Source organism: Pseudopodoces humilis, chromosome 10 (genome assembly GCF_049639895.1).
Source record: "Pseudopodoces humilis isolate 2021_Gansu_Grassland_sample_001 chromosome 10, ASM4963989v1, whole genome shotgun sequence".
Lineage (NCBI taxonomy): Eukaryota > Metazoa > Chordata > Aves > Passeriformes > Paridae > Pseudopodoces > Pseudopodoces humilis.
The window spans coordinates 28,435,022-28,449,605 of record NC_142209.1 but is presented as its reverse complement, the minus strand read 5'-3'; the positions used below and the strand labels follow the sequence as shown (position 1 = coordinate 28,449,605).

The 14,584-nt window shown below is 42.9% G+C and overlaps 1 protein-coding gene across 1 annotated transcript in view; it reads right to left on the bottom strand.

The window, feature by feature from the left end:
- The window catches only part of FGGY (FGGY carbohydrate kinase domain containing), a 242,162-nt gene that overhangs the window by 226,917 nt on the left and 661 nt on the right, over nt 1-14,584 (bottom strand). The gene's annotated exons all lie outside the window — the stretch shown is intronic.

Sequence of the window (14,584 nt, the reverse complement as noted above, 5' to 3'; positions counted from 1 at the left end):
CTGATGCCTCATGAAGGCAAACTCTCACAGATAGGAAACTGAAGCACAGACATTAAGTGCATTGCCCAAGATTAAGTACAAAATCTCAGGGCAAGCCAGAACTGAAGCTAGGCTGAATCCTGATTCAGCACTTTAACCACAGAGCTGTGTTCATGAGGCACTTGCTGCCTGTGCTGGGGATGCTGGGTGGGATCAGATGGAAACTGCAGCTATGCTGGGGAGCCAGACACTTCTGACTAAGGGGCAGTTGCAGGATCACACCTTTCCTATTTCAGGGAAAACTTCTCCCTCCAGAATCATCCTGGCCCAGAACTAGCTGGAAAGCAAGAATTAAATTTTTAAACAGTTTTTGAGATTTCGCATTTAGTTTTATTCTTGCATTGGGCTAACAGAAAAGTAGACCTTTTTTTTTCATCAAAGCACAGACAAAAATCTTTTTCCCTCCTGTCCCTTAGAATTGTTCTTAGTGACAATATCACCTATCCCCTGTACTCTCAGGTCTTCATATCCTGCAGTCTCTTCCTTGCACAAGTTTTACCTCTGAATGAAGAAGGCTTTCAACAAACCAGTTCCTTTGAAACTAGTACATTTCTACCTAAAATTCTGATATTAGCAAGTCATTCTTTCCCAGAGATTAGCATTTTATTACAGCATAAAATGCAGGAGGAAGAAGCTACAGACCATGTAAGCCTTGAGTCTCAGAATGCAGATTGAAATGTAAAGAATGATTTTGTGCAGTCTATAGTTGAAAATGTCCAGGCTTGGTATTGTGGAATGGCCCATTTGTGTTTTCAGGCCATGCTTTGAGTTTGGGTTTGGTTTGGTTTTTTGTTTCTCTTTATAGATGTCGATACACAGGAAAATCATTAAGCTTTGAATTTGTTTTTTGGCTTCAACCTAAACTACATTCTTCATGGGAACCAAACAGTAAATCCACTTTCAGATGAGGATCAATTAATTGTTGTGCCTCTTTCAGCTTTTAGAGGATTTGGAAGGCTGTTCCCACCTTCCAGCCATGCAGCTGGGCTACAGCAGCTATTGCTGGAAATGCCAGGTTGTCATTTTAGCAGAGAAATATCTACAGTGTCAAATCCATATCAACTTTGAGTCTGGCCCTACAGGTATGAAAAACACTTCAGCTAAAATGCTGTCATTTATACAAATTATCTAAACCTGTGAATAGTGAATATTTCAGCACCCAGCAGGGATAAGAAACTTTTTGACTTCGACTTGGGTAAGAGCCTCCTTCTTTCACCAATAAAACACTGTGGGAAAGACTAAAGTAAAGCTAAAAGTACAAAACCCAAGTTATTGTAACAGCTTCTAAAGACAGATGAGAGTCATTACATTATTTATGCACATGAGGGTACTGGGATAGACAGGATTACATGATTTACCCAAGATCAAGCAGTGAGTCAGTGACACAGTTTTCTGCTGGCCAGTGAAAACACAGATGTACAGTAAGCTGAAAAGAATTAATTTATTCCCCATATCAAAAGGATAAAAGATAGAGCTTTCCCTCTAGCCTAGCTCATGGTTCCAATAAGTGTTGATAGAACTGAATTTGGCAAGCAGGAAATTCACTGCACTAGTCACACATGCAAAGCATTTGCTGAAAACAAAAACCTTAAATTACTCAATTATCAACAGTTTTCACTTGCCCAAGCCACAGACCTATCAAAGTTGTTTCTTGCTGCTTTCTTGAGGAATTAGAAGGATACAACCCATCCAGTGTCCAAGGCGTGGCATAATCCACCAGGACATTGTGCAATGCCAGAGTCTTGCTTCATGTCTGAGTTTAAATTGCCCAAACTGCATTACTGGGTTTCAGTCAACACCAGCTTGGATGGTGGGGTTTTTGACTTGTCCATGGCTCAGATTTTAGCAGCCTGATAGGATCAACCATGGAAGAAGGAACAATTCAGCTGAGGGCTTGTCAGCCCTCAGAATGCCCTGAAGTGGGCCATATCCTGCCATAAATATTTGCACAAAAATCCTGCTGACCTCAGTGGTGGTTCTGGGTACAAAATGATGGCAGGATGTGGTCACAGTGATCCTTCTAATAATAGGTTTTCCATTGAGATCAATGGACATTGGGCCCCATTTCATTGCCAAAGCTTGGTTCGGAGCTCTAAAGAGAGACATTGTTTTCCTGCAGCAGGGAGCACACAATTGCCAAATTTACTTCTGGCAAAGGCAGAGATTTATTTTTAATGCTGAACAACACCAAAACCATCTGCTGCTAATTAAGAGAGTGTCTTCCTTCTGAAAATCTCAAAGAAAAATAATATTCCCATGTGGCTGTTAGAAAGACACATAGAAAACATTAAAACATTAATATATCTGCATCTAAAGTCAGATATAAAGTAGGTAAAAACCACTTTTCCTTTACCTGAATGAAATTTTAAGATGAGTTTTGCATACATGGAAGTGGCAGGTGCTCAGCTCTTCAGGAAAGTCAAGTCAATTTAATAAAGGTGTTGAAGACCCAGACCCCCAAATAAGTTCCTCACAGGCACATTCCTGAGTCTGTGGGCACACTCATTCCATTTTTCCTGAGCCCATCCCTCCCTTGCTGCTCATCACAGCTTTGATGCCTATATGTAGAAATCCTTATCTTCAGGATCTTAAAGGATGACTAAATGTTTTCCAGTGTTTTATTCATTATCTGAGTTCAGCTTTAACTGATTTTAATCTTGTGGTTCTGCTATAAAGATAAGCTGTAGCCTGCCAAGGAAATAAGCATTTCACAGGTTAACAGCACAACTCTTCTAAAGAGGAAGCAGGTTTGTTTTCTGCCTTATTTTCTGGAAAATGTTAAAACAATAAAAGGAATAAGAAGCAGTGGAGAACAAGTTGTAAAGGAGCTAATTTCCTGCTCGCAGCAGCTCTGATAAATTTCAGTCCTGGATGACAGGGGCTGTGGAGAGCGAAGGGAGGGCTGGCTCTTCCTGGAAAGCCAGACAGGATAGGATTGATTTGAGACATCTTCATTGCCAGAACAGCTGGTATTGGCTAATCATCAGAAAACAGAGACTTCAACCTACAGAGAGCCAGGAGCGAGGGAGACGTCTGGACCAAAACTTCACATTCCATATGTGAAACTGAACAAAATAGAAACAAAAATACTTTAAAAAGAAAATAAAATAAAATTAAAATAAAAAAAAATAAAATAAAAAAAAAAGCCCCTGCTCGCACACAAGCCTTCCTGGAGCCAAATGCCAAAGGAAGTGCCAGTGCCCTGACTAACAAAAGAATCCTGAAACGCTGCAGGCTGCGGTGCCAGCAGCACCCAGTTCCAGTGGGAGGCTGCCTGACACGGCTGCCGGATGCTCCGTGCCTGCCGGATGGAGCAGACAGCTCAGCATGAATCATGGGGCAAAGGATTCCTTCAGTCCGGGAGGAATCGGGACAATACACAGCCTGCCTGCTGTTTGCTGCCTTTTTTTTTTTTATTATTCTCCTCTTCTTTTTTTTTTTACTACTCCTGACTTGGGACCGGCCGTTTCCTTCCTGCTGTGGGCGTGCAGCCGGCACATGACAGCTCATCGATGGATGGATCCGTGTGTGTGAGCGAGCACATGAACCGCAGGGAGAGGAGCCAGCCCGGAGCCCCCGGGACTGACCTCTCCCAGCTAACCCCCGGAACCCCCGCTCTGACCCGAGCACATCTCCCATCATCGTCCTCCCAGGGCACCCGTTCATCCCGGTCATGTGCTTTGGACACACACATGGGATTACGAGTCAGCCCTACAGCAGATTTTAGACCGCTGGAAATCCTTCCCGGAAGGAGGAATGTCTCCATCTCCCTGGCTACAAGGCTGGAAGCAGGATAGAGGGGAAAAAATATGTTTTCTTACACCCCACCAAAAATCTACCGCAGTTCTTTAGGGTTACAGGCAAAGCTGGCTTTGGTTTACTGACTCCTGTTGCCCCAGAACAAGGAGGGGAAATGCTGCTTCTGGGCTGACCAGGTATCTTCACTCATCTCTGTGTGTCTGTCTATTTGAACCAAGCTCTCCTGAGTCTGATGGAACACTTGAAATTATTCTCACTGGCCATAAGATTTCTGATCTCTCTACACACCCCAGGTCTCTTCTTAACGTTATGGTTACATGGAATCAAGCTGTCTCCTCTGAATCCTTTCAAAGCTCATTCCACCAACATCATTCTTCTCTGTTTCCAATGGCACTTAGCAAAGTTTCAAATCAATACCCAATTTTTCTCCATGGCTTGTCAGCCAGCTTCAGCACTACTAAATAAGCTCTTCTCCCTTGGCTCAGATGATTCTTTCCCCTAATGATTCCTCTTCTCCCAGTCCCACCATGCCTGCACATGTTCTAATGAGGATCATCCACCGGCTTTCTGTTCCCCACATTTTATGGGCTCCTAGTTTCCTACTCTACACAGAAAGCACAAGAAGCAAAGAAGAAATCTCATCCACAGTCACGAAAAACTACAATGACTCTAAGCAGACACAAATCCTTCTGCACTCCAGACCTGCAGCCCAAGTTCAGGTTCCAGCAAACACTTGCACATGGCACCAGGAGGTTGGAGTTTGGCTTTAAAACAATGGGAATAAATGTGATGTTTAAAGAAGTGTATCAGCAGCTTGAAAACAACTGCCAACATGTCCAGTGGGTATTACTGGCCATGCTCTTAACTGATTACATCTTTATCTGCTGAGAAATTTTCAGAGGTACCAACTATCCTGAGAGGGGCTGCAGAGAAAGCCACTGACCCTCTCTACTGTCACTCTCATCTTTCCCATTCACAGAAGAGCTTCCAACTCCCACTGCTCTTTGTAGCTGTGTTTATCATCTCAACCAAGCCAAACAATAGCAGCAAGTTATTTCCTATGGGAAAGGGTGAAAAGGAACAAGTCCTGGTTATGGTCTCCCACATGTGGTGAGGCTCCTGCTTGGCTACTGAAGTGTGAATACTGATAAACCTCCTGGCTGTGCCTTCTAGCCATGCCCTGCCACAGCTCCTGAATCAGCACAGTGTGGGTGAGCTGTGGGTAGGGGAAGGTTCATGATTAACTGTTCACTGCTAACAGAAGAATGGTTTGCATATGAGTTGCTTTAATCCCCAAGAAGTGCCTATAATTTGTATGGTTCCATTGTACCCTTGGAACAGGTGTTTCACTTCCACAAAGCAGTTCTGGGTTTGCTGGCAGTGGAATAAGCTGCATCTTTGTGGAGTGACAGTCTATCGTCTTTTCTACATGTGTTATTTTTCCTTTTGCCCAAATCATACAAAGATACTGATTGATCAATAATCCATCAGTCATTTATCAATTAGAAATGGAAAGTTAAATGCAACAGACTAAACAAACTGAAGCAAAAAGTAAATTCTTCACATCTGTATTTCCATCATATCAGAAAATTCACAGATTTTGACCTGCTGTGGGAGATAAGTCTGTATATAACAAAATCATATAAACTATTCACATCCCCTTTCTGTGGTTTCAAGAGGGTAATACTCATATCCTCAGAAGAATCTTTAACTTTATCTCCACATCCTAAAGTGATTCAGTCTTTGAAAAAAAGAGTTGTGATCCGAGTTCTTCTTGCATTTCCAAATTTCATACAAGATGCTGAAATAAAATATTGGCATTTACAACAAAACCACAGCGTAGTAATTCCATAAATGATTCCTTCAGCTTCTAAGACTCGGTTGCCTTCAGTGGACCACCACTTCAAACCTGAACTTTGCTGACTGGCTTAGCAATTTGTTCCTGCTATCATGTGACAAGTTTTTGAAGCTCACATGTGTATGGGGCATTTGCTGCCAGTATCAAAAGAAGAAAAAAAAATTAAGAAATATAGTAGAACATGAGGTTCCAATTGTCTGATAAGCAGAAACATCTGTTGGAGTCATGAGCAGTTGATTAGTGGAGTTCATTCCCAGGGTAAGGCTCCAGTAGATCAGCTCTTCTATCTAAGTACAGGATTGTAGTCACTGGAAGCATTACAAAAAGGTACAAAGCGCAGGCAAAAGAGGCAGAAATAATTTCTAAGGGTACCAGGACCCTTAAAAGCCAGCACAGTTTATAACACAGAAGTCTTGGGCACTGCCTCACATGATACCAGCATGTAAAATTAACAGCTGTATTTAAACTTCTCCACAGCAGCTAAACATCTGCCAGTCTTTCAGCTACAAGCCTAAACTGGTTTTAAAACTGATAACTAGAGACTGTAAAAATTCTTCTGGAAGATAAAACAAAAGGTACAAGCCATCAGTCTGAGCATATTTTGTACTTGAAAAATAATCAGAGCAGTACTGGTCAAAACAATGACAAAAACATCAGTTGTTTTTAAAGATGCTGCTTGGATTTCAACCTAAAGCCTTTCCACCTCATTACACTAAGGCAAGGATTAAATACCTGGGAACATTTGCACAGAAAGCAGAGGCTGATCAGAATTGCTAATTCAGCCTCCAAAACTGCAGCGATACTGGATGGATAGAGATGTATAAACTACTCTCATTAAGGTCACTGGTGCAGATCTGTGCTCACAACACCACAAGCCTTGGCACCCAGGAATACAAGAAACCACCAGGAAGAGGATGTCCTTAAGGCTAAGGCTCTCCTTCATTAACTTGAATATCTAATTGTAGGTTTACTGGGAATCTCAACCCTAGCTCTTGTTCAATTCCTGGTGTTGGTGGCCTGACCTGACCTCCCAGTTTCCTGGTGTTCCACCTGTCACCCCATGCCTATTCCCCATCCAGGAATGGAGTACTGTTACATTAAAAATAACAACTAAAACTTAGTAGCCAGCAATTTCACTTCCCCTCCCGACTTTACCATGTTGTCTTTACCAAACCCCTAAAATAACAAATACAAAATACCTTGTAAGATTGGTGGGGTTTGTGTTCAGTACATAGTTTGATCCAACTTACTGTATAACCTTATCAAAATTTTGGTAGATTTTTATTATTGAGAAATAAAAGGTGTCCCACTTTTACCATGAAGGACAAACTTCCAAACTTCCAAGATGCTACAGTTAACTAAGGAAATGGCATTTTCTGAGGGGTATCAGGGGGTTGATTTCAGTCTATCAAAAGCAGAACTATCTCTTCATGCTTTTAAAGTAAGAATTGTATTTGACTGTAGAAGTTATTATCAGATGTTCCTAAAAGAACTTGTTTCCATCTGAATAGATGCAATATTTACAAGTATTTTTCTGCCTTTCAGGAACTATTGCACTCCCACCCCTGAAATCCCTTCCATGCTTTCCAGTTCCCTGTAAGAACCTCTCTGTCACTAAGACCTTGCTATGTGCCTGTTTTTTCTTACCTAAGCTTAGAGGCAGGAGGGGAATTCACCTGCCAGCACCTCTCTTGGGGTGCCAGTGGAACCAGAGATGTTCACTGGCTCTGACAACAGATCAGACAACCATCACAACAACTGTCCTTCCCTATCTGAACATGTCATTGACTTCTGAACCCATGTGTTACAGTGTGTGAGTCCAAGCACAACCTCATTTGGCTTTTCTAAGCACACATGTGGATCCTCTTTCCAGTGCTCCTTCTTGAGAATAAGAGTGAAATTCTTTCATCCAGGGGCCTTTTTTTGACCTTCATGACTGGCCCTTTGGCTAAACTTGACTTCTGTGGAAAAGATACATTCAGTCCTTCTCCCCTCCCACGTAGCCTGAGACTTTCTACTTGTGGCTTCTCCCATTGCTTCTTCTACAAATCTTTTTTGCAGCTCCTCACTGTACACATGGACTACCTTTTACAAATTACCTGAACTCACTGGATGTAAACCAGATGGAAAATAAACTTCAGACACCTACACAGGCACAGCTATATGCCTAATAATCTAATTATTGACTTAATAAATTCAGGCCCTTAGCAAGGATTATTGTTTCAGCTACTTTACCAGGATCACGTAACTTCTCTAATATAAATAGTTTACATCTGGCTATTTTGGCATATGAGCAGATAAAGCTGAAGTCCATCCACAAAAGACCAGAAGACCTGTCCTGGGTCACTCTTATCAGGTCTAGAGGTTTTCACTCCCTCATTAACTTTACTAGGTAAGTGCCACCTTTTGTCCAAAACTGCAAGCACTTTAATGGATTTCCATTACTCCTTAATGACAGATGTTGCTGCTGCAAAGACATTTCATGACACAAAAATTCCATAGCTTGCTAATATCATAAAATTAATTTCAATTTATATCAAATTACCAAATGATTATTTATATATAAATTCCCAAAATTATCAGTTCTGCAGCACCTCTAGCTCTATGATAAGGATAAGTTCTTAGTAAGAAGTAAGGGCTGAGATGAAAGATCTTTGGTGAGCCACAATGTTTCCAGAAGACCTGGGGATGGAAAGATGCTGCTTTCTCTCCACCACAGTTTACAAACAATAGAAACCTCTAAATGATCTGTTCATCGTGAGTGAGCCGTGGGGCAGCTCTGTGCACCTCAGCATCAGAGGTGGAAGAAGGTGCACTTAATCAGAGCAGAAACATAGGGAAGATGAAGACACAGCTCTGCCCCTTCACACTGTACACACTCATGGCATGTGTCATTAATTGTACTGCTCCAGGAAACACAAACAGCCTTGGATGAACAGAGGTTTGGGGATTTATCCCATTATTTGGCTTAGGAAGGATAAATACTACCTACACTCAATGGCCAGGATCTGTCTCATTTCTGCCTTCTCTTCCTGAGAATGGATGGAAACAGCTCCTGCGCAGAGGCTTTGGACTAGACAGAACAAAAGGAAGGGGCACTGGAAAAGGCTGTGGGAGCCATAGAGCCCAGGGAGCAGAGGAGGGACTGCTTGGTTTTGGTGTCTGTCTCCGTTATGAGTAAGAAGGCCTCAAGAACTGGGGTGTGGCAGCCTTTGGCACGGGCAGAGTGGGCGCAGGAGCCGACAGAGGGTTTCCTCCAGGACAGGCTGGAGAGTGAGCCAGGGCAAGAGGTTCCTGTGCCACTGTGAGCCCTGCTCCAGCTCCAGCCTCTGCCAGAGCCGGGTGACTCATGGTGGGGGGGAAGGCAAGACTTGGCAATCTGGGCTGTCTCACACAGCAGCAGGTCTTGTTCTCCAAGGGATAACCCAAGGACTGTGTGGCACGAGGCCAAACTCCTGAGTAAAGGACTGCAGTCTTTGTCCTTCTCCGGCCATTCCTAACAGCAAAGGACCACATCAATTCATGCAGAATACAGGACTTGACACATCCTCATCCTCCCTGTTCCCCAGATGATGGGGGAAGCTGCACAGAGTGATGCTGGTGGGACCAGGACTGTCCTGCTCCTTTCGCCTGCAGCAGTCAGACCTGGCAGGCCTCAGGAGCTGGGAATATCCACCTGGGACAGGATGCCACTCCCGCACAGCACAGCGAAACCAGGGCTGTGATTCATAGGGGGAACCACTTCCCTTGGGACAGAGGTAATGGCTCCTATTTCCTGCTCTTTACCTACCCAATTTTTAAGGTTCCCATCCTCACCACAAGCATCACACAGTTTGCACAACAGCAGCTGGGCTGCTGTAGTTTATAGCCCAGCACTTCAAGGTGTTTCTGAGCAGTACCTTTAAAGCTGGGATGCACCCACATGTGAGGAGAGCCCTGGGAAATGCCACCCTCCTTTTGGTAAACTCCTTCAGAATCATCATACATTGCTTTGGGAGCTCATGAAAAAAGACTCAGGCCTTGAGAGTTTTATTAAGCCCCCATTTTACAAGTGGATAATACACCCATGGTCTGGCTCCTGTGATGTACTGAACACTGGGACCTGTGGCTGGCACGGTGTTCTCTGCAAAGGGGTTGAGCACCCATGTTCAAAGATAACATGGCATTTTACTGCAGTGGCATTGACTGTGAGATCAGAGTTAGGCAGGTGAAAGGACTCAGTGCTGAAGTCTTTTCTGGAAGGCAACCATCTCAAAAAATGTTCAAAGTATGATACCCCAAAAGGAGATACAATTAGGAGATATATTCACCATTTTTACAAATCACCAGATCATAAGATAACTCATGTTTAAAGCAACCCCAGCAAGACATGTAGTTCAACCTCTTGCTCAAAGCAGAGTCAGTTACGAGGTCAGATCAGGTCACTCAGGGCTCTGACTGGTCCATTTGCCTTCAGGATGCCTGTTGCAAGCATTGATGAGTTTGTGTTTTGCATTAAAACAGAAGAATTTGCACTTAGTGAAAAAGAAATTATAACAGCCTTTGAAATATCAATGAATATGGTCCACAGATTACCGGGAGTGAATTAACAGCAAAAGACTTCCCAGTACTAATTCCTCTGATTTCCAATCTGCTCTGCTAAAGCAGTGAATAAACTGAGCTCTAGTGGTTGACTCTCTAAATTCTGTAAGTTTGCTCTCCACAAGTGGCAGTGCCACTGCCAGCCTTGAGCACATGGGTTTGTACAGTTTGCATAGAAACACCCTTAACCAGCAAAGTGTATTTGCTTCCTGGCCAAACACACTAACAGTAAAATGTTGACTCTTTATAAACTGCCTACAGAGCCCATCCCTGGAGGCAATAAGCTATTGGTTAAAGATTCCTTAGATTCTTAGTGACATTTCCTGATAATGCTCCCATTTTTAAACATAGATTACAGTTCCTACGAAGGGGTTTAACAGCACTGGCTTGTTCTAAAGTGTGCCTTACCCTGGGTTATCAGAACAGTAGCTGAACTCCTCCCACGCCAAAAGGGCAAATTCAGATACTTTTAGTCACCTTTTTCCACCACAAGTGTCACTGAATTAACTGAAGATTGATGATCAGACAATGAACAAAGGGCTGAGCCTGCACATAGGGCTAATACGAGGGTTACCACCATTATACCATGGGAATTCAGACCACCTCTGTGGTGGAAAGGGCCCCAAATTTTCTAAATTTCACCTTAAAATCACAGTTTTTCACTGTTTTATCAGTGTGGTTAAAGCAGTGAAACCTTCTGAGGGAGGTAAGTTTACATTTTCTGAATTCTACAATTTAACTTAATTCACATACTGGAAGGAGACTGTCCTTGGTTTCATTATAACTGCAATCAGACAAAGGATTGCAGATGGAATAGTCTACAAAAAATACCAACATCACTTAAGGTGTTCTGCCTTAATGACAAAGTATGGGAGACAGGCAACATTTTTCACTTTTAAAGCTACTTGAGGGCACTTTCTGAATTCAGAATAGATAGTGTGCTTCTGGCAGTCCTCCCACTGTCATTTCATGTGTTTGTCTTCCCAAAACCACACATCTTCCAAAGCTCTGGGTCCCAAACACAACACAAGATGTGTGCTGGGACCACAACCAACAGCCAAAGAGTAATGCCAAGGGGAAGAACTTCTTTATTGAGTGGTATTTCCTAAATTCCAACAAAACCTTTTCTGACTACCCCCTGCCTTGTCTGGCAGACAAACCCTTTGCCACGGTTTTCTCAAACTTTTTCTTTGCTATGCTTAATGTCCTAAGCCTACAGCTGTAAATGGTCCTCCCAAATTATCAAATTCCATAGGTGTGTGTCACCTCCTGCCTTGTGGTACCAGAGTGTCTATCATCTTCTTCCTTATTGCCCGATCAACGATCTCCTCTAATCACCCTCTTCCTTATTGTCTAAATATTTCCTTTACTACCATTCACACATGGGAATAACTTGTTTTAATGTTTTACATGACAGATATTTCAGAAACCAGCAGTATAAAACAATATCAGAAACACAGACCAGATCTCAGCTAACAACATGCATTAAATGAGAGCATGGCGATCTTTTTATTTTCTTTTTTAATCTATTCCATTAGTAAGTACACTCAACCACACCTACTAAATCCACAGCACACACCTAGCCATGATGCAAAAGGAGCTAGAAAACATGTTATAAACTCAGAAAAAAAGATGGGGATGGTGTGCCAGATTCATAGAGCAGCATTTCATCCCTGCTTCTGCAGAATCCAGCTTTATAACAATTGTTTGTGCTGCTGACTTCCTTCAACACCTGTGACCCTGCTTGTCGTGGCCTCATTGCCTGCTGGAAACTTGGCAAAAGACAAGAGAAGAGTTATTAGGGAACCAATGCTACATCCTGAGAAAGGCCATGAAGTCTAAAGGTTGAACAGGATTGCCAGGAGCAGCCTGATAAAGGAAGGAAGCATGTGGCTCTGAGCAGACAAACTGTGCCCGAGTACAACGTGTTCAGATCCTGGAGCTGCACCCCAACGCCTCCCACACTCCACAGAGCACACACTATGCAGGGACTCTTCCCAAACAGCCCCTTTGAAAATGAAGTATTTTAAGCCCCTTTCTGAAATGAGCATGTGACTGCTCAGTGCCAGCATTTCACAGATCTTAGATTTCAAAAAACACTCCCCTTTATTATTTCAAATTAAGGCAGGATGATTTGTTGATTTAATAAAAGAAAAAAATCCCATGCAATACCCCATCTGAATTAGCATATTCAAGCCTTTCCAAGATCTGGCTCCAGTAAAGAACTTGTCCTTAAAAATCTATCAGACTGTAACTAAGCTTGTCACTTGGCATGTGAAATAAATAAGCCAATAATCAGATCCTTCAGAAAATTTTAATTAAACCTCTAAAACTGTCTCATAAAATACCCAGCATTTGAAGAGCTTTTATTCAGAAGGAGAGTACAGCACCTAAAGATTTCACAATAGGAAGAGCATGGGGCATTAATAAGTTCTTTCCCCCTCTTTCCTACTCACCACTCGCTCAGTTACACGAGCACAGTGTTTTGTGATGCCACTCTGTGAATCTGAGCAGAAAACCCTTTCCTGGCTTTCAGCACGAATGAAACCAAGAGCCCAGCACGGCCCCACAAAGGAGTGAGCAAGCACGAGCACACAGCAGGAAGCTGTGGCAGCCAGGGGAAGGAGGAAAAAAGGACACAAATTGCTTTGAGCTCATATTGCTGCTGAGCACTTTCTATTATAAAACCATAACCTAATATGCTTTCAAGACTCCAACTCTGAGCTGCTTCCCACCGTGTGTCTCCTTCCCTGCGCGGATCCTACCGGGATCTATCCCGTTCCCGAAACGCGCCGGACACCGCTCTCTATTATATTTTCATTATTCATTAAGCAAGAGGAAGGAGAAGCCCAGCAGTGCCCCTAAACACAACATCTGCCATGAGAAGCAGCAGCACAGTCCCTAAGGACGGCTCTCCCTGTGAGTGCAATGCCTGGCTCGGCAGCGCTGTCCTCCCTGGGGAGCTCAGCTGTGGGAAGCAGGAGCAAGGAACTGCCTTTTTAGGACTGTGGGGAAGCGCTGGGGCAAGATCAGGGCTCCGGCAGCAGTTCCCTGGCCTTATAAGGACAAAGCCAGGTATTTTCCCAGCCAGCACATCCAGGTAAGGCCTGGCAGGACTCCCTGGGATCTCCCGCTGCCCCAGGATACCCTTGGCCACTGCCACACCTGCTCAGTGCAGACCTACAGCCCCGCTGTCCCCAGCCTCAAAGCATCTCAAATAGGCCTTATTAGGAAACAGGGAAGCTTAATTAACTAATTGAAAGATCGTTTTGAGATCTGCAAAGCCAGATGGTTTGTGGGTGAACCGTTCTTGATATTAATGTGACATTTTAAGGCATTCACAGCAACATTTTGGAGCGCAAGTCTCTAATGTCAGGCATCTTTTTAGCTACCCACGTAAGAGGGAAGGTTTCCAGAGGTGAGGAACAACTGGATTCTCCCAAGGCTTTGACAGAAGGGACAGGGCGCCCAAAACCTCAGACATTGAGCAAGTTGTTTAAGCAATCTTTAGGAACACACACAATTAAGACTCCTCCCCAGTTGCCTAAAAATTGCTTGACAGAAAAGCCAAAAGGCTTTTGTTTCATTCTGTTTAAGTGAGATTTCTTGTTATTACCTGTTTTGTTTTTCCAGGGAGTGAAACAAACTAAAGTACCTTAGGACAAATCCATCTATATAGGGTATACACGTAAGCAGCCCTGACCATGAACTCTCCCATATTGTTGCTCTTTTTACTTTCCTGACTCTGATTTTTATTTGTAAAAAGAGAAGGCTGTGATTGAAATAGAAAAAAAAAAAAAGCACCCCTTTTCCCCAGCAATATCCTTTTTAAAATTTGATTTTTGAATCTTTATCAGAAAAATGGCCACAAAAATGCAGTATCCTTGAGTATTTTTCTTTGGGGAAATAAAAAAAAGTAATTTCCTTTTAGATATGGTTAAAAAAATAATTTGCAGTGTAAAGTTAAAACGAGACACAACCCACCCAGGATTAATCCAGTTTCTCAGTTGTGATTATGAAATGGCACATTGAAATTCAAAGAATTAACAAGATGCCATCTTAACTTTTTTGAGGTTAATCTTTGATAACTGCCTGCCTGGAGATTCTCAAAAGTGTGGGTTTAGCTGAAAGCAACTACTTTCAACTTAAAGATATGAGAATGGCTTGACAGTTTTGATTTGTACAACGTTTTAAATCCACAGAGAGGTGTCTCTCTGCATCCCAAACTACTGCACCATTTGTGCCTTCAGGTAACAACCACAGCAGGAAGACCAAAACTTGGATTCCTCTTGCCACATCCGACTTGCAACATATTGTCAAGAAAACATGGGGGGAAGTACTGATTCC